The sequence below is a fragment of the Pan paniscus genome, chromosome 16, assembly GCF_029289425.2.
Source record: "Pan paniscus chromosome 16, NHGRI_mPanPan1-v2.0_pri, whole genome shotgun sequence".
NCBI lineage: Eukaryota > Metazoa > Chordata > Mammalia > Primates > Hominidae > Pan > Pan paniscus.
This window is the reverse complement of record NC_073265.2, coordinates 75006364-75028315: the sequence shown is the minus strand read 5'-3', so window position 1 is coordinate 75028315 and position 21952 is coordinate 75006364. Positions and strand designations below refer to the sequence as shown.

Here is a 21952-nt window from a genome sequence, read left to right as displayed (position 1 = left end):
TGCCTCTCTAACCACTAAAAGGCATCACCCTCCTCAAAGTTAATAGCTGGATTCCCTGATTTTTATGTTCACTAAATGAATTCTCAAAAAATCTCATTAAGATTTAGAGAAGGCTTCCAGGGTTGAATTCCTGAACATTAAGAATAGCATGTTCTTAAAAGTTTAACTTGGTGATTGGACCAGGACTTCATCTAGGCTATAAATGCTCAGAATGGTAGGTCCTTTACCAAACACCCTGAGTTTGAGTATAAAGTGATCTCAACCTCTTAAGAGTCAGAGAAACAGAAGCAAGTGACTTCACTATAATTTCATCTGAGGAAGTTTCTTACTCACAATAGGTAAATGAAGGCACATACTAACCAGCAAAATAAACAACAGTATAAAGTGTCATTCATACATGCAAAAAAAACAGACAAAATAACAAACTTTGTGTTCTAACAAATCACAAAAGCCTCACTAAAAGTGAAATGACCAACTGTTTGGACTGAAAAGCAATGCCTTGGTAGCGTAACCATGCCTAACTGAAATAACAGAACCATCTCCATATTACAATCCTCACAGATCAAGTTGTGTATGTCTCGGATCAAGACTTCACCAAAAGGCAGTTAACACACACTTAGAGGGAAAGAAATCTACATCAGCCTCCTAAATGCAATCATCTCCACACCAGTTGCAGGCCCCAAGCTTCAATGTGTTCTGCTGGACAACGCAGTAGAAAGCTGACAAGCAGGTGGCTTTCCCACACTGACTGAACCACCTCCATGCCCATGCCCATTCATTCTCTGGTCCACCCCATGCGCTATAACAGACCTCCTGGCTCAGCGTACTCTTTCCTTCCTGTCTTCACTAAATGACTTTGTACTTTTAGGTGCAAAAATTATCTGCAGAAATCCACATTGAAAACGAAGCTTGAGAAAGGCAGCAATAACCAACCAACATTTTTAGAAGAACAAAGTCAATTTCAAGCCCATCAGATTCAAACAGCAAGCATGGATGAAAATGAAAGATTGAAAGGCTTGAGTATCTTCTCAATGTATTAAATATCCATTTAATTTAAAATTAACCTCACTGTGCTCACTGGCCTTTTAATCAGCTTTCCAGGGCCTGCTCAGACTTGCCTAGGACATGGGAATGAAAGAACCTATAAATTTATGGACCAATCTACCTTAACTAACTTGTCAAGTGTTCCTACATCAAGCAGAAGAAATATCAGTGAAATTTATACAGGAATTAACACCTTGTTAATCCACAAAAATTAAGAGTGTCGTCCAATCTTGTAGCTTCCCTGGGCCACACTGGAAGAAGAATAATTGTGTTGCGCCACACATAAAATATACTAACACTAGTAATAGCTGATAAGCTTTAAAAAAATTGCAAAAAAAGAAAATCTCATAGTTTTTTGTTTGTTTTTGAGATGGAGTCTCGCTCTGTCGCCCAGGCTACAGTGCAGTGGCACAATCTTGGCTCACTGCAACCTCTGCCTCCTGGGTTCAAGCAATTCTCCTGCCTCAGCCTCTCGAGTAGCTGAGATTACAGGCACCCGCCACAATACCCAGCTGATTTTTTGTATTTTTAGTAGAGACAGGGTTTCACTATGATGACCAAGCTGGTCTTGAACTCCTGACCTCAGGTGATCCACCCGCCTTGGCCTCCCAAAGTGCTAGGATTACAGGCGTAAGCCACCATGCCCAGCCAATGTTTTAAGACAGTTTACGAATTTGTGTTGGGCCACATTCAAAGCCTTCACAGGCTGCATGCAGCCTGCAGGCCACCGTTTGGACAAGCCTGGATTAGAGAAATCTACAGAGACAAACTAGTGACTTAGTAGCCCTCTGATCTCTCATGATTCGCAAGAAACTTAGGATGACTATGTGTAAAGACCACAAACATCAATTTAACTGAATGGTTCCCACCACCCTGGAATGAGGAAGCTGAGCAAACTCAGAGGACTCTAAGAAAGGGCTGATGTCATCTGAACTGTTCGGAATTATAAACTCCTCTAAACATGTTTCAAAACCAGAACTTGTAAGAGTTGTTCTGATACAAGGATTAAAAGAAGGATGACAAAGTGTCTGTCCCTCACACTGGTCAAAGGGACAGGTCATTGTTATGCTGGCAACACAGGCTGCTGAAAAGAATGTATCTGTCAAAAGTAATCAAAGTAATGACCCCAGAAGGCTCCAGAAACAGACTGGTAAATTCAGGTTGCTTTCAGACTTCCACAATGCTGGCACACAACGGCAAAGACAAAACTAACATTTACAGAGCATTATATTTGATATTACATTTAATCCCCATTAAAAAGATATTATTTCCACTATTTCACTAGTGAAAAAAATTGATCTTTCAAAGGTTAAATCATTTAACACCAAGGTCAAAGGGTAAGTTGGAGAGACCAGATTCAAACCCAGTCTGACGTTAAAACATGTGTTTTTCCCCCCACATCGTAAGAGGATCTCCTGCTAATGACCTCAAATCTAAAAACTGACTTGCCCTACACCTCGAGCCCCATCCTACAAACTCTCCCTGACATTGTTAATTCAGCTGTCATTGTGCACCTACAACGTGCCAGACACCATACTCCTCAAGACTCTGTAGGCACAGAAGGAACAGACAAAAATCCCTACCTTCATAGATATTATTCTAGTGGTAACACAGGTAAATAAAACATTAAAATAAATAGTTTTCACATAGTAACAAATTCTATAGAGAAAAATAAAACAGAAGAAGGAATAGCAAATGAGGCAGATGCCCTTTAAAACATGGTGCTGAGGGAAGGCCTCCCTGAGAAGATCTCATTTACCCCAAAAATAAAAAAGCAAGTAATAGAAATAACAGCTAAAAGGTGTTCTAGACACTTAAACCTGACACAACATTGAGAACTCAGGGTTCTGATGCAAAACCTCGCTGCATATAATGCATTAACTTATTTTATACATTTAAACAAACTCTACTTAAGAACTGAGTTCTAAAGGGAGGAGCATATTACAGGAAGGCAGTTTTTGGTCAGAGTAAACACACTTAAAAACTAAACCTATTGAAAGACCAAGAACAACTGAAAGTCTTTGCTTTGTCAGTAGATTTTTTTACCAAAAGGAAAATTAAAGAAACACATCATGCCCATCCAATGATTTCACCAAGGAATTTTAAGAGAGAAAATCCTACTTCTTCCTCACCCAGTAGCCAGTGAAATGACTGAGCAAATTCACAAGTTCACTGGGGCTGCTTTCATGTAACACAGGGACAATACATGACAGACACAGCGGAACCCTACAGGTTGCCTACTATTTAAAGACTGTGAAGAGGAGGAAATGTCAAAATTCAAAGTCTTAAATGATGTGATTTTAAGTATGTTCAGCAATTTCACCACTCAGTAGTAAAGCCAGCTACAGTTGTAAGGAATCAGAAATATGAGGGGTGGGAAATAAGCAGAAGCACAGAAGTTAAGAATTTGTATTCTTCCCACATTTTCCGCTTTATTTTATACTGATGAGAAAAAACAAATTTAATAGTTTTCTGCTGTATAAAAGAGACACATTCACTTTATGTCAAAATAAGAGTCACTCAATTTTAATACAACTATCTCAATTTATAAATTAACATTCTCCCCCATTGACCACACACAGTAAGTCTCTTCTGGTGTTGTTGATTAGAGAAGCAAAAGTTGCTGCTACAATTCTCTTCCTACATTTTAATATAAACAATCATCAGTCTTTTCTTCATAGAGTGCAGTGTGGACACCATCATCAGAATGTACCAGCGCTGGGTGTGCAAAGTTTACAAAGATTAGCAATAGCAAAAGTTTGGAGATTTTTGAAATTCATGCTGCTGCAAAGAACTATGTAAAAACTCAATCACTATAGAGGACCACAGAGAAACTCAGGCATGAAGTTACATGGCTGTGTGATTGGTTTGGGAAAAGGAACAGAAAGCATTTCCACCAACCCATATGTCTGAACAAATGACTGCAAAACCTCAGAAGCTACGAAAATGTTTATATACTAACCAAATACCTCTTAATAAGCCAGAGAAACAGTGTGTCCCCTTAGGACAGACGCGGTGGCACACGCCTGTAATCCCAGAATTTTGGGAGGCCAAGGCAGGCTGATAACTTCAGGTAAGGAGTTTCAGACCATCCTGGCCAACATGGTGAAACTATACATGTCCCTACAACAAAATACAAAAATTAGCCGAGTGTGGTGGCGGGCACCTGTAATCCCAGTTTCTGGGGAGGCTGAGGCATGAGAATCGTTTGAACCTGGGAGGTGGAGGTTGCAGTGAGCCCAGATTGCGCCATTGCACTCCAGCCTGGGCAACAAGAGAGAAACTCTGTCTCAAGAAAAAAATAAAATAAAATAAGAAGAAAGAAATGGTGTGTCTCTATCCAACAGCTTTATACCTCTCACAGATATTTTCAGCTTAACCCCCCCCACCCCCACCACCTACATCTCAATACAGGAAAGTAATAGGGTGCCATACAATATTCTCTAGACAATAAATCAAATTAAATCGCAAGTCCTCTACAATTAACTGTATTACCTTGAGCAAGTCACTTAACTTGTCTGAATCTTCATCTCCTTATGTGCAGAAAGAGCATAATAATGCTTCCTATACTGTGGGGTTACTGGAAGAGATGATCCAGGTAAAGTATTAAAGCACACTGACAGGCACATAGCAGAAGCCAATGCTTCTCCCTCTTGCAGAGTTCCTGAGTCTCAATGGAGACTAGCCCCACATAAGATACTTTGAAATCCATAAATGGCTAAATGAAAGGCTTCAGATACTCAGAGACGCCTTTCTGGTAACTTCTTAAAATACGCTGGTGGGTAAACTACAATTCTAAAATATAATACAATAATCATAGAAAAGAATCTGGAGGAACGAACACCAAAATGTTAAGTGTACATATCTCTGGAGATTACAGGAAATTTTCATCCCTAAATAATCTGTTTCTTAATTGTAACTATTCAAATAATGAACAGATATTACTTTTTAATCAGGAAGAAAACATTATACACAGCACGTCTGTTTTAAAGTCCCTTGTCATTCAATACATCACAACTGTACTGGAAATAAGTAAAAAGACACTGTTTCCTAAATGTGTAAAACTGAAGACATCTACAATCTTTACCAAAAAGTCCCTAGAACCAATAAAAAAAAATTAAAATGAGAATGTATCCAGATGTACATTAACATCAGTCAAGTTCACTATTCTTTAGCCACACCTACACATGCTACAAGAGAAGCCTTTAACAAGCGCTCCACCGTTAATGACATGTCCCTAAAAAGGGGGGTGGGGAGTCACAGGCCCAACATCATATAACAAACTGGAAACCCTTCTGTACCTGTTAACTTGGTGATCTCAGCATATTTTCTAAGGACCAGCTGTCCAGGTCTGACATACCTACCACATCAATTGACAGGGTTTTTGTCACTCTCAACAGGGAAGCTTCCAAATCCACAAAAAAATAGGAGGGGGCAAATCACCCCTACATCTGCTCCCAGTCCCAACAGGCGGACAGCAGCTGTCTGGGACTCAGCCAAGTATAAATAGAGCATTTTTACCTGCAGGGTACTTCCATGGCACAATGTGCTTCAAATGAATTTCCATGGCCAGGGATCCTGCTAAGACTGGGCTACAGTCAATCCTTCAAAACCCACAAAAATTTCGAGTGAGGGTTAACATGGAAATGACAATGCATACTTTGGATTCTTGTAAAAGAGTCAATGTTCAGCTCTTCCTCCAGGAAAATAACAGGATCCAAAAACTCCTTCCTTCAACCCACGGAGCCTGGGCTGGTGGCTATAAAAATGTTATGCCCTGGTTGGGGAAGGCTGGGAATATGAGCTAGAAATTCTGAACAATGGAAGAAGACCAGGATACAAAAAGTAAATACGCTTTTCCTGTTGAAGATGTCAAGTTCTATCAAAAAAGTAAAATACCACATGGGCCAAATATATTTCCTGAATAAGGGACTGAGGAAGTCTTACAAGACCCTCATGAATGCTTTACTTTTGTTTGCAGCTACATTAATAATTGAGCAGTTAGTTTTAAGCAGCGATTCTTGAACCTTAGTACACATGAACATCAGTTTAAGGCCTTGTTAAATAAGGCTGATTCTCATTCCCAGGACCAGAAAGAGTCGAAATCGGGAGACCAAATCTGGTGATGCTTTTGCTCCGGAATCATGACCCACACTTCAGGAAACAATGATGTTAAGACTCATAATATGTGTCTGATTCTCATACAGAACAGTTAGCCCTGCTCTGCCCCACTATCATATGATGGTACTTACTAGCCACCAAGACAAAACACAAAGCACTGAGCCCAAATGGGTAGGGCGAGGGGTTGGGAGTGGGACAAAGCAGGCAGGCGGGACATGAAGGAAATGAAGAGTCTAACACAGGGTAACATTCAACAGTAAAACAAAAGAACATAGCAAATTAAAACAACAGCAACGACAAAACAGTAACACCCACGTTCACTCATTTAATTTATTCTTTATCAACGCTGGATTACCCAAACGGCATAAATGATCCTGAGTTTGGGCCAAACACATGCACAAACACCAAATCAATGTAATTATCATGGAAAAAAAATCAGAACTCTTACAATATTGAAATACAAATAATTTAAAATAGTAAATTAAATGTAGTTTTAAAAAATCAGAACTCTGACATCCTTATAATCATTTTAGAGTTTACTTTGAAAGTTGTGTAGGAGAGTACACTATAATCTTTTCCGTGTTTAGGGTATCTTTTTCTTGACATATATTTATAATATGTGCCTGGCACATAAAAACTCAATAAAGGGAGATAATCTCACATTTCTGAGCCCCTAAAATATTACATGTACTAAGTTATTGAGCTTTAGCAATAAATAATATGTGGTTCCTACCACTTTAGTAAAGGGTCATATGTATGTAAACAGATATTACAGTATGATGAGCACAATAATAAAAATGTTACAAGGAGCAATAAACTCTCTAGAAGATGGGGGGCCCAGACAGAGATTACTGGAAGAAGCAAACCATGGGGAAAGTTCCACCAAGTGGACACAGGAGGAGAAGCACAGGAGATAAGGAACAGCACGTGCCAGATATGACAGCACAGTGAGTAGCTGAGAACTACAAAGATGAATAGGAAGTGCACGCAGGGGATCGTGGGGAAGGAGTCACAAGAGGCATCCAGGTCAATCCACATACCTCAAAGTTGCCCAGCCTTAGAAACAGAGGCAGGGAGACAGAAGAAAATACATAAACCACTGTGACACAGCTCTATACTAAAGAAATCTCAGCCATTATACAAGGGAAAAATAAATGTGTTGCAGCTAAATGGGGAAAAAAGAAATCACAGCCCTATAATGGCAGTGGTATCAACAAAGCTCTTTTTCTTTTTTTTTTTTTTTTTTCTTTTTTAAAGCTCAGTTCAAATTTCTGTTCATTCACAACTGCAGGTTCAAAGATTCACAAAAAGCAGCACTGGAAAAAGTTTGTAATTGTGTAGCCTAAACTCAAACCCAGACACAGCAAGGATCTGTTGAGGGCCCCAGCCAACAGGGCCAGGCCAGACTCCCACCATGACTTCCCTGAGGTGCAGCAAACAACAGCTGGTGCCCCATCAATTTACACCAGCCCCTGGAGTTTCTTAATCCCAATCCCAAATTACAAGAACTTACAGGTAGAAGGGGTCTTGGAAGTAGCCCAGATCATTCTTCTTCCCCAAGGAGGACTCACTGCCAATATGCCTGTCTCTGCTTGTAGACTTGAGCACCAGGGCCTTATCACCCTGAGAAAATCTCTCTATGCCCCACTCGCACCTCTGACTCAACCTTCCTAAAATGCTATTTTCATTCGTAGCACCCTCTCTGCCTTCACAGAAGTAAGTAATCTTTTAGAACAGTTCTTTTGGGATACCAGTGCCTTTACTTTAGGGAGTTCTAGGGCATGGCACTCAAATAGTAACCTACCATGACTCGAGAAAGGGAGAGAAAAGCATAAACATAAAATGTGATCACAGTTTTGGGAACACATTTAACCCACCTTAGTTTTCCTAGAGCTTCCAACCTCCAGAGCTTAAAGATGGAGCCCTGTACTCTGGGACCCATATTCCTAAATGCTGCATCCACAGACACACATGGCCAGCACATGATTAAGCCCACTACATTTCTTCTGTAAAAAATTAAACTTACTTATTTTACAACAACGATAGACAAGCCACTTGGATGAATAGTTATTAATGGAAAGGATGATTGCAGAGTCCTCATTAAGATTAGAGACAACCTTCTAGTATTTAAGAATCATTTGATGACCCCAACAGACTAATGTAAGGATAAAAATTAGAATACTAATGTAATTCAGAGACAGAGACAAAAAGACCTAGAATTGAGTTGTAAATGTGGCACTTACTGGCTGTGTTACCTTGGACAAGTTACTTAACTACCAAGCTTTATTTTCCTCATCTGTAAAATGAGAATACATAAAATTAAAGATGTGTAGTTAAAGGTTTAACACAGTGGTAGGCAATAAGAAAATAATAAAGTAGCTCCTGTTCTTCTTGCCTGTTATGAATTACATGATAGCCTTTCAGCACTAACCTTCTATCACATTCAGCTACCACATCTCTCAGGACATCCTCATCACTGTGTCGATCCCTAATTCTAAATAAAAGGTGATGGTGAGGGAAATATACATTCCAACACATAAGGTACTCTATTAAACATACCATTTATCATTGGTGAGCTCTCAGAAGCCATCCACCATGCCCCCACTACCCCTCTGGAGCCTCCAAATAGTGTTCAGGGTCCCTCATTATCTATAAAGCCTTACTGAGCACTCTTTTCTTCCATACCACACCTTCCATCCAGTCCCTGCATACCTCACGTGCATGCACCATGCTCAGTCCAGTCCTCAAGTCTTTGCTCATGTTCATGCCCTCCACCCTTGCTGATTTTAATAGGATTATCACTGATAATCTAACCCACACTATCAGCAGTAAGTCAAATACTATCTTCTATTTTTCTTTTATTTTTGTGCTTGCCTTCTCTCCCCAAATTGTTTTTAATCTAGTCTACTGCATTGCAGATGTCTCCTGTAGCACCCTCCACACCACTACTGCTCATGCCACAGCATCTGGCACAGTACTGAGCCCCCAATGAATGCTAGAGAAATAACTGTTTGACATGAACATCAGAGACAGAGAAATTCATCAGCTGCTTTGCTGCACCATAGTTTGATGGCAAGGGATCCACAGTTATAGCTATAAGTACAAAAATCAACCCATCAAAACAAAAATGTCTAAAATCACTCTAGCCCCAGAAGGTTAAACTGGTAGCTCATTAAAGGCAGCATGAATTCTGCTAAGTGTTAAGCAATCCAGCCTGAAGCAATTTGCTTAATCTGCCAGAGAGGTAATAGGGACCAGAGCTGGGGAATTCAACATCATATAACTAGACAACCTCAAAGTGAAGGGGAGGACAAAGAGCTACTTAACACTATACTTAGGATCCCACATGATGGTTGGTACCTCTGGAAAGAGGAACTCATGGACATGTTATTTCAATTCTCTTTTGGTGTTTAACACAGGCTTGTGGTTTCCTGCAAAAATGGTTTCTGCTGCTTTGCAAAGATCTATATGGAGAAGAAAACTCCCAATGGCCATTCCACAGGTGAGAATTTTGCCACCAGCTGTATCCTGTTATCCAAAGGAAACGGGAACCATAAGCTGCCAGGAGGTCCACACACAGGAGAGGAAGGCCATAATTCAGTAAGTGCTGACATTCCTATCCCTACGGTAATAAGAATAAACTTTAAATTTAGAAAAATTCTTACACAGCTGGGTTTTATGTAAATTAACTTCAGGAGGGGTTAAAATAGATATCCGGCAAAGAGACTGCCAAATTCAAGCCTTTACACTTCCTTCATCCTCCCCAGCCTCTATCAACCAAAAAGCAGGCTGCCCAATGGGCTAAACCAATTATAAGCCACCTGGAAAGACTAAATATAGGCAGGTAGGCTCTCACACAAATGAGGACATTACTGAGCTGGATGACCTTACCTGGACAAATGCGAGACCTGTTAGGAATGATTTCCGAGGCAGGCACAGCCCACCTTCTCACACACGTTATGTGACTATCGAACAAGTCACACAAGTGTCAGAGGGGATCAGAGACGTTAAAAATGTCAGTTACCTTGTTAATTATTAGACTGGTTCTTGTCTTGAGAATAAATATTGTCTTCAATGTTATAATTTCACAATACTAAGCCTTTAACATCTTGAGAACAATGACACTGGAAACACAAGGTGGTAGGTTTTTGTTAAACCACCTATCAAAATTGGAAGGAAAAGTTTTAAACAATGAAGACTTCAAATTAAAAACTTGTATATGTCATAATTAAGTGAAAATTCTACAGATATGAGGAAAACTTCAATATTCTAAGCAGTCCCCTATTAAAGATTGTGTTAATGTTAATCGCTTCAATGAAAAATTTTATTTCTAATGGGGAATTTCTAATCATAAAACATTCCTGACATGAGTAATCCCTTAGTCATTCTTGCTCTTATACACTAAGCAAGGATATTTCTGAAAATACTAATGCATTTATTTTATGTGGCAAAGAACTAGGTTAGCCAACTAAAAGTACATGAAAATTAATTATCAACACTGATGCCAGGTCAATACAGAACTTGTGACAACATGAATGGCATTTTTAGCAGAGAATCTGACTATTTAAAGACAGCATTTGGGGAGTGGGGCAGAGGGAAAGAAGGGAATCAGGAATATATTTTTTAATCTACGAAAATAATGGATTTATGAGCTTTTACCTCTTGGAGGAAGAGCTGAGAACATGTTAGCTTGTGTTTTTTAACCACTGCTACTCCTGCTGATGGAGAGTCAGCCACATGTTTGATACAGAAACCCATGTTTACAGTTGGGAACACTTTTTTCATCCTATGTAAGTCACCTAGAGAAAGAACTGATATCACAGAGACTTTAAACTTTCAAACTAGTAGTTGAGTGGGCTATATTTCTTAAGGATTCTGCTGTTCAAGTAAGAAGTGAGGATTTTATTTCCTCATTGCTTCCCATTATCATTTTTTTCTTGTTGCTTATCCCAAGTCAGGTATGCCTGTTTACTGGATTAGTGTCAGTGAAAGATGAAGTTTACAGAACATCTCCTGTGCACTAAATTGCTGCACAGATGGCATCTCATTTGACCTACCACAGGCCTCTCAGGCGAGTGGTTATTAACTCTGTTTTCTACAGAGGAGGGAGGCCCCCGGCTAGCAAGAGGTTGGGCTTCAGCTCCCTCCCCTCTCATGACCCTCTTACTATGACCAAAGCAGTCCATCATTCTTCAGTTGACATGGAATGTTTAGTTGATTCTGAGCTTTGGCTGTCTCTGGGTTTTTGAAGCAACCTGAGTTCTTTGGTTTTTCAGATCAGTCTGAATCCTGGCCATCTTCTAACGATGACTAATCTAGCACTGAACCAACTGTGTGTTGCAGTGGGGGCCTCCTGTGGGGCCTATTTAACTTATGTGGAGAATCAGAAAGCCAAGGTCTCAGCATTCTCTGGAGGGTTTATTTGGACTTTTTATAGTTCATTCTATCTATAATCTCTGTCTAGAGTATGCACTCAAATATTTGCTGAATTGAATTATTTCCCTTTCAAATACTTTTTGTTTGCGTGGTTTACATCTTCTCTTACTTGTGCCTTCCACATCAAATTGCTCTCCTGACAACCTGGGTCTGTAAGCCTACATCCCTACTCTTTACTCCCACCCCCGCACCCGCGCCCAGTTAACAAAACCTGCAAAGCAGTAGCTTTACTTTTAGGACCCCGTACCTTGAAATCTTCAGTCTTTTTTCCCTAAATTAATTTACTTTTTGACTGTAACAGTTTTCAGGGAAAGTAGCCAGTTGTGCTCCTTATGTGCTTATTATGACCAAATTATTAGCACATGGGTCATTCTGTTACAACAGTGATTTTATGAAACACCTATGTGTATTTTTTGAATTTCTGAAGTGTAGTAATTTTAAAGGAAAGGGTACTATTTAGTAGATGTCTAGCTGTTTCTCTAGCTATATTCTTGTGTATATGTCACATACATTAAATATTTAAAGTGTCACATACATAGTAATATGGCCTGTTTCCACATTTACTAGAAACAACAATTTATCATTATGTATTTCTGTTATACAAGTGCTATTTATCTTTTCATACACAGCTACAAATGCTAAAATGCTTTAAAGCACCAGGTCTGTATTTTTCATGACAACCTTATTTTTTATTATCTTAGTTCAAGTGGGGAAATTAATTTTATTCCTCCCCTATATGAGAAGTTCTTAATATGTAAATCCTCTAAGAGTTTCCTACTAAGAGGAGTTCAAAGCTAGGTGTGGTGGTGCACATCTACAGTCTCAACTACCTGGGAGGCTAAGGGGAGTGAATGCTTGAGCATCTCCTCCCTTGAGAAGTTTGAGGCCAGCCTGGGCAACGTAGCAAGATCCTTTGTCTACATTTTTTAAAATGTCAAAAAGAGGAGTTCAGAAAAGTTGAAATTCAGGGAATGAACACTGAAGCTTCTCTTAAATGTTTTATTTCTAAATCCAGAACGAGTGTTATATTACCCCAATTTAGACTGGCAATAACTTGTTGAAAATTTGTTGAGTTGTTGTCTTTGTTTTTTTTTTTTTAAGAGATGGGTCTTACTATATTGACCAGGCTAGACTCCAACTCCTGGGCTCAAGTGATCCTCCTGCCTCAGCCTCCCAAGTACTTGGGACTACAGGTGGGCACCACTGCACCAGCTTCCTGCTTTGTTTTTTGTTTTTTTTTTTTTAACCTAGTATATGACTTTAAACTCAGATCTAATCTAACCAATTCTTCACCATAGCATTGTTAAACAATTACAAGTTGAAATTTCAAATAATTGTAACAGCATAAAAAACCATGAAATACTTAAGGACAAATTTAATGAAATGTGTAAGGCCTGTATACTGAAGACCGAAAAACTTGCTTAAAAAAATACAAAACTAAAGATCTTTTAAAATAGAGAGATATATGGTAAATATATTAGCTTAATATCATTAAATGTCAACTTTCCCCCAAACTGATCTACAAATTTAATGCATTTCTAATAAAAACACTAGTAGTCTTTCATAAGGCAAGCTGATTCAAAAACACATGGAAATGCAAATGACTTAAAATATTCAAATCAATTTGAAAAAATAAACAGAGCTAGTATAAGTTCAAAGACTTATATTACCTATTATGCGATCCCATTCTTATGCAATTCTAGAAAAGGCAAAAGTAGTGACACAATGTAAACCAGTGCTTGCCTGGACCCAGGGATGGGGGGAGGCGATTACAAAAGGACAAGAAGAAACCTGGGAGTGATAGGAATGTTCTATTTCCTGATTGTGGTGGTGGTTACGTACGCAGTTATCAGAACCAACTGACCTAAGCACTTAAAATGGGTGAATTTTATTGTGTTTAAATTATACCCTAAATAAAGCAGTTTTTTGTTTGTTTGTTTTTTGAGACGGAGTCTCACTCTGTCACCCAGGCTGGAGTACAGTGGCACCATCTCAGTTCACTGCAAGCTCCGCCTCTTGGGTTCATGCCATTCTCCTGCCTCAGCCTCCAGAGTAGCTGGGACTACAGGCACCTGCCACCACACCTGGCTAATTTTTTGTATTTTTAGTAGAGACAGGGTTTCACCATGTTAGCCAGGATGGTCTCGATCTCCTGACCTTGTGATCTGCCTGGCTCGGCCTCCCAAAGTGCTGGGATTACAGACGTGAGCCACCGCGCCCAGCCAATAAGGCAGATTTTTAAACTTTTAAAAAATATCTTCAAACAATTCAACAGTTCTTTATAATGCTGTAATGCTTTGTGTCATTGTGTTGAACACCAATTGTCACTATTCCATGGCTGAGCCTGGTAGAAAATCTCAGCTTCCTCCACAATGAGGGCAGTAACAGGCTGGCAACAAGAGGCCAGCATGAAGTCACAAGGGACGTGGAAAGTACATACAACTAGGTAACTAAGATAGTGCCAGATGTTTGTTTAAAAGCACTACAAAGTGAATAGATAATAAGGATAAGAATGAGTAAAATTACACTGAAACTTAACCAACTGCAGTCATGATGTTATAGCTCAGAGAAAGCATAAAATTGAATGTTCCTGAGATACTGCATCTCTGTTTCTCCCCACGTCTCCAAAGTAACATAAAATCACTGAACTCTCTTCACTGTCAATGCTTAAAGCACTGAGCCTTTGTCTAACTGCATGTCTGTCAGATGCATGCTGGCTACTTCAAACAAAAGAAAGTGATTAGGGCATACTGACTTTATTAAAGTTACAAAATGAAAGGCAAGGAGGGATGAGAAAAGCTATTTTGGAAAGGGAAAAGCTACTTTAAAAAGACCGATCGTGAGCCTCTAAACTAGTTAAGAATTTGAAAGAACCTTGTACAAACCACGTAATCTCTCTAGGTGTCAGATTATTCCTCTATAAAACAAACTATAATGTTTTAATGCTACTGTTTTAAACATGTTTGTTTTATAAAGCAGTATGTCTGAGTTGAAAGTGAATTACCTTTATTAGCATCGAAACAGAATCAGGCACAACTCTTATAAACTGGTGTTTTAAAAAGGCATTGGCAGTTCTTCCTCCTCTACTATGGACTCTTGGGAATGCAGATTCTGTTTTGTTTTGGTTTGGTTTGGTTTTTTGAGACAGAGTTTCGCTCTTGTCACCCAGGCTGGAGTGCAATGGCGAGGTCTCGGCTCACTACAACCTCCGCCTTCTGGGTTCAAGTGATTCTTGTGCCTCAGCCTCCCGAGTAGCTGGGATTACAGGTGCCCACCACAATGCCTGGCTAATTTTTTGTATTTTTTGTAGAGACAGGGTTTCACCGTGTTGGCCAGGCTGGTCTCGAACTCCTGACCTCAGGTGATCCACCCACTTTGGCCTCCCAAAGTGCTGGGATTACCGGCGTGAGCCACCACGACCGGCTGATTCAGTTTTCTTTAGTACTGCCCTATATATTACTTGGAAGAGAGATTATTGAAGGCTGCCTTTCCCATGTAGCGAGAGGTTGAGAAAAAGTACCATTATTTCAGAACACTCATGAACTTTTGTCTTTAAATACTACAATTCTCTGCTAAAAATGCTATTCACATTATCACAAGTTCTGTATCGACATGGCATGTAGATTGTAAAACTGGAGTTGACAGTTTTCATGTGCTTTTAGTTGACTAATCTAGTTCTTTGCCACCTAAAATAAATGCATTAGTATTTTAAAATTCTCTGTTCAGGGGTCTAATGTGTTCTGGCCAAAGTCTATGTGCACACTTATTAACAGATGAGTTAGTTATTTAATGCATGCTGCTTAACAGTCACAGTATCCTTGCACTGGAGGAAAACAGGTCAAATAATAAATCTGTATCTTGCAGGTGGTGGGTCCACCAGAAACGGCCTGCAAGTGATGACTCCAGATGAGCAGCTATTCCAGAAGTAAACTTAGGGATCAATGCTAAACTTTATACCTAAAACAGCACCTGTCTTTACCGGATTAATCCATTTGTCACAATCTGGAACTACCTGGAAAGAGGTAATCCTGCTGACAGGAACACCCAATAGTAATATCCACTGTACATAGCAACTACAGCCCTAACCTCAGGTCTATCTACTCTAGAAGGCACTACTATATGCAATTCCTTATTAATAGAGGCACTTTCTGGTTGCAATAGGACATATATCCGCATATGACATCTCTCATTTATCCTCTTAAACATTTACACACCTGGCCTGGTGCGGTGGCTCACGCCTGTAATCCCAGCACTTTGGGAGGCCAAGGCGGGTGGATCACCTGAGGTCAGGAGTTCAAGACCAGCCTGGCTGACATGGTGAAATTCCATCTCTACTAATAATACAAAAATTAGCTGGGCGTGGTGGTGCACGCCTGTAGTCCAAGCTACTGGGGAGGCCGAGGCAGGAGAATTGCTTGAACCCGGGAGGCAGAGGCTGCAGTGAGCTGAGATCACGCCATTGCACTCCAGCCTGGGTGACAAGAGCAAAAGTCTGATTAAAAAAAAAAAAAAAAATTTACACACCTAATAAGGGCCAGATCAACTGGTAGTCACAGCCCTCAAGGAGCTCTCAATCTGTTAGGAGAGACCTGTATGTAAACTCCTAATTGCAAGGCAATGAAAATATTCTACAAGTATTTGTGAAGCATGAAGGGTGAAATGGGGGCAGCTTCACAGAAGTTATGCTCTCTGACCTAAAAAAATTAGTAAAGACTAAACTCATTCCCCAAATGTTAATTTAATTATATTTTAAGTCAGACTTCATACAAAATTCTACAAATCCAGTTCATATTAGAAACTACTTGTTCTGCTTTGTTTGGATAAAGAACAAAATATCTGAAAGTGATACAACAGAACTCATCTGAGAGAACCAAGACATCTCTTTAGTAGCCTGGTGATCTTTAAAGCATCAAAGCTATATTGTTAAAATGCTAATATGCCTATTCTTCCAAGCTACAAATCACAACTGATTTTACCAAAACTTAATTTTATCTCAGTCTGTTTCCAAAGAGTTATTACCTCTCATCTGCTACTAGAGATTTTAAATAGTCCAAACTTAGAGGACAACTACTAAAACCACGAAAAGTCATAACACAGTGTGATTTTCCAATCTCAATATACCTCCAGAAGGGCTAAGACGCTGACTGTCTAAAAGGGGCATCGACCATAAGACAGTATATTCAGGCTATTTCAAACATGTAATGCAAATTGAGGGCCAGACTAGAAAAACAGACAGGCTTCCCAATTTCAGTTTCTTGCAGCCTTAATAAGTCTTCATGGAATACCTCAAAAGTTCCTTTACCCTGAGAAATATAAGAATGCTTTTCCAACATAGTCTTATAATATTCATTCACCCAAGAAAGAGTTTAAGAACCACCTACTCACAAAACATTTTGAAGTTTTGTTGTCCTTTCACATTATTGAGACAAAAATACAAAGAAATTAAAATGTGCAAATTTGAGTACTTGAACATATCAGAAATCAGGCATCAAAAATGTCCTCCTCAACTCTGCCTCCGTCAACACTTGAGTCAGTAAGCTGGATGAGGACAGAGAGCACACGCTGACCAAACTTGCTGGATCTAATGGGCAACAGGTTGGATAACAGAGCCGAAAAGACTGCAGGCCGAAATATCAACCCCTGAAATGTCCCATTATTATTTTAGTTATTCACTCATTCGCCAAAATTCAGTAAGCAGTTATTACTAGGCATATTGTGTTCGGTACTGCAGATAGAACAGTAAAAATACAGTCTTTTCCCTCAAAGTAGGTATGTTCCAAGAGAAACAGATATGAAAACAAGGAAGACACAAGGGAGTGGCCAATTCTACCTAGGAAAGAAAGGATGGTCAGGAAGGCTGCAGAGAGGTAATCTGATCTCAATCTCAGAAGTTGAAAGAATGAAAAAAGCCTGACAATACATTAGGGATGACAGAGAAGTCATTCTAGATGGATAAAACTGTGTGTATGTTCACAGAGACACAAATAACTCATGGCTCTTTAAAGGAACAATTAACGGTGGCCCAGTAGGAACAGATCACAAGGTAATATGAGGATGCTGTGAAGGGGAAAGGTGGGAGGGAGGGCTCGCAAAGTAGGCAAGTTCAAAATCACAATCACTCAAACATTTATTGAGTACCTACCATGTACCAAGTACTGAATATACATATATGCAAGGTCTATATTTAGAATCAACTACATCAAATAAAGGTAGAAAAGCACAGAAGCACTTGTAAAATATACTATAGTGTTCACAAATGAATAATCAACAGTATAAAATGGGTGCCAAGATTGTTGGTGTGCACTAATACACGGATGATTGAGTTACATACGTGTGTGTGTGTGTGTAGTTAATACAATAATAGATGTAGTATCCAATGCAGAGAAGGTAATGAGTGATTCCAAATTACTATTTACTTAACAAACCTAGGATATAATGGTCCATGCTGGGAACCCACCAAGACAGACACAGATAAAATTTTTAAAAGGTTGGGAACAAAGTGAAGGGATGGTAAACAAAATAAAAATCATGCTGTAAAAATAGCAGTGGACAAAAATTAAAGAAGATTAACCAGGAAAAAGATCAAAGGATCTTTAAGTTTCTCTTAATTCCAAGATTCCAAAGCTTAACAACTGAGCAAAAATTTAAAAGCTTATTCTGGTGTTTCAAAGGTTTTATTCAAGTCATCACTGTCACCAATAAAAAGTACTGTGTGCCCATTATGATGAATAAGATGCAGTGCTAGACAGTACAAATGGGAAGAGGGATATGAAACTGAATCTGCCAAAGGATTCAAAAATGACTAAGATCCTTCCCTATTTAATAAATGGTGCTGGGAAAACTGGCTAGCCATATGTAGAAAGCTGAAACTGGATCCCTTCCTTAACACCTTATACAAAAATTAATTCAAGATGGATTAAAGACTTAAATGTTAGACCTAAAACCATAAAAACCCTAGAAGAAAACCTAGGCAATACCATTCAGGACATAGGCATGGGCAAGGACTTCATGTCTAAAACACCAAAAGCAATGGCAACAAAAGCCAAAATTGACACATGGGATCTAATTAAACTAAAGAGCTTCTGCACAGCAAAAGAAACTACCATCAGAGTGAACAGGCAACCTACAAAATGGGAGAAAATTTTCGCAACCTAGTCATCTGACAAAGGGCTAATATCCAGAATCTACAATGAACTCAAACAAATTTACAAGAAAAAAACAAACAACCCCATCAAAAAGTGGGCGAAGGACATGAACAGACACTTCTCAAAAGAAGACATTTATGCAGCCAAAAAACACATGAAAAAATGCTCACCATCACTGGCCATCAGAGAAATGCAAATCAAAACCACAATGAGATACCACCTCACACCAGTTAGAAAGGCAATCATTAAAAAGTCAGGAAACAACAGGTGCTGGAGAGGATGTGGAGAAATAGGAACACTTTTACACTGTTGGTGGGACTGTAAACTAGTTCAACCATTGTGGAAGTCAGTGTGGCGATTCCTCAGGGATCTAGAACTAGAAATACCATTTGACCCAGCCATCCCATTACTGGGTATATACCCAAAGGACTATAGATCATGCTGCTATAAAGACACATGCACACGTATGTTTATTGCGGCACTATTCACAATAGCAAAGACTTGGAACCAACCCAAATGTCCAACAATGATAGACTGGATTAAGAAAATGTGGCACATATACACCATAGAATACTATGCGGCCATAAAAAATGATAAGTTCATGTCCTTTGTAGGGACATGGATGAAATTGGAAATCATCATTCTCAGTAAACTATCACAAGGACAAAAAAACCAAACACCGCATGTTCTCACTCATAGGTGGGAACTGAACAATGAGAACACATGGACACAGGAAGGGGAACATCACACTCTGGGGACTGTTGTGGGGTGGGGGGAGGGGGGAGGGATAGCATTAGGAGATATACCTAATGCTAAATGACGAGTTAATGGGTGCAGCACACCGGCATGGCACATGTATACATATGTAACTAACCTGCACATTGTGCACATGTACCCTAAAACTTAAAGTATAATAATAATAAAATTTTTTTTAAAAATGACTAAGATCCAAATATTTGCCTTTAAAAGATCTCTAGCCTACTAAAGAACAGAAGTCAGATCCATAAACAGATATATACAGCAAGGTTAAAAAGTAATTAATGCCTGGCCGGGCGTGGTGGCTCACACCTGTAATCCCAGCACTTTGGGAGGCTGAGGCAGGCGGATCACAAGGTCAGGAGATCGAGACCATCCTGGCTAACACATGAAACCCCGTCTCTACTAAAAAAAAATACAAAAAAAAAAAAATTAGCCAGGCGTGGTGGTGGGCGCCTGTAGTCCCAGCTACTCGGGAGGCTGAGGCAGGAGTATGGCATGAACCCGGGAGGCGGAGCTTGCAGTGAGCCGAGATCATGCCACTGCACTCCAGCCTGGGCGACAGAGCAAGGCTCCGTCTCAAAAAAATAAAAAAAGTAATTAATGCCTAAAGATCAATAAAGGTAATTACAAGCAGGTTTAGGAGAAAACTACAGTTTAGTCTCTGGTTTCACCATTAACCAATCCTTAGAAATTAAAGAACTAGTAAAAGAAGAAAAAGGGACGGGGTGAGCAACTGAAAATTCTAAACCGACATAACCTTATTGTTAGAGAGATGTTGATACAAATTTGTTAATAGCCCTGACTCTGGTATCAGACTGCCTGAGGTTAAATTCTAGCTACACTGCTTCCAAGTTATATAAGCTTGAGCAGCTCAATTTAACTCTGAGCCTCAGACTTCTCTTTGGTAAAGACAGATGAACAAGAACCTACCAGTTCTAACCTCCCTCTTTGAAATTAATTCCTTAAAACAGAATAATTATACAAAAACTAGAGAGTTAGAAATGACCTAGGATAACTGGCTATGATAAAACCAAAATGAAATCAAAAGAATAAATATGAATGTGGAAGGCTTATCATACAGATTAAGTTTCAAAACTCAGGAATAGATATTATCCATATTCTACAAGAAAATGGACAATAGGGCTCAAAGAACTTGTTTAAGGACACTGCTCAAAAGTTACAAACTCTGGAGTCAACCTAAATCCGAAGCTCATTTTTTTAAATTCTAGACTGTATTACCTTCCAAAATCTGTAACTGGACTTCTAACAACTATTTTTAACACATACTAGAGCACACACAAGGATGGGCACAGGCACAACAGGGACAGGGAAGGGAGATATTTCAGTATTTATGAAGAGGAAAGTCGCCAGTCAGATAAAACAGAAAAGAGGAAGGCATGCCAGACTTTAACCCTTTGGTTGTTGGATCATAGACGCCGTGTGGGAAAGGGAAGAGTGATCATCGGGGTGGTTCAAGAGCAACTAGGACAAAAAGAAGTAGGAACAGGGCCTCGGGAGCAGTAATTCAAAACTGTAACAATCATTATGGCTTCCGCAGTACATACTACCTGGCTGTTGAGCATACAAGTATGCATTTCTAAAAAGGTTATGGTTAAAATCACAGGAATCTGGCTTCCAAATTTCAATCAAGGCACATTGGCAAGGACTCATTACCAACTGACTCCTAGCACTGCCACCAGCAACATCACCCAGGGGAAAAAAAAAAAAAAGTAAAGACCCAACAAAAGCCTCCCCAGTAGTCGCTTTATGTTGAAGCTGACTCAGATATCAATAGAACTCACTGCCTTTGATGTAGCCAGTCTAGCTCAAATGCTTCAGTCTCCTTTTTGCCCTTTCTCAGAAACAAGAAGAGGGTGGCAGGAAAGGAAAGCAAAGAAAAAGGGCAGAGGGAAAAGCAGCACACACAAAAAGATCCAGTGTTTACTACAGATCTCCAAAAGAAACCAGCCCTGGCATGTTTCAAAAAACCACCATCCATATTCTACCATTTTGTGCAATTTAGTCTTGGCTGCAATTTAATCTAGTGATCTCATAACAGTGTGGATCTGTAAGACCCAGAAAGAAACACTATAGCAACTGAAATCAGTCAGGCTTGATAAAATCAGATCGTTGGGGAGAAGAAAGTCAAGCCTAAATTATTCTTAGGCTCAATGTGAAAGAAGCATCCTTTTAATTTGTCAAACGGCAACGATCTCTACATAATTCTGACATTAAATTTATAAAATGTTCATCCCTTGTTTGTTCAAATATTTTTTTCTTTCCCATGCTCCCTTCTTTTTAGAACTCCAATTACATGCATATTATAGACCTTTTAAAGACTGTCCCACATTTTCCAGGTTCTGTTCATTTTGTTTCAATCTCCTTTTCTCTCTGTTCTTCAAATTCAGTAATTCTTACTGAACTACAGTGTAATGATTTTTTTCTGT

General features: G+C 39.3%; 1 protein-coding gene across 13 annotated transcripts in view; it reads right to left on the bottom strand.

Moving 5' to 3' along the window:
* The window catches only part of AKAP13 (A-kinase anchoring protein 13), a 361925-nt gene that overhangs the window by 264335 nt on the left and 75638 nt on the right, over positions 1-21952 (bottom strand). The window lies entirely within an intron of this gene.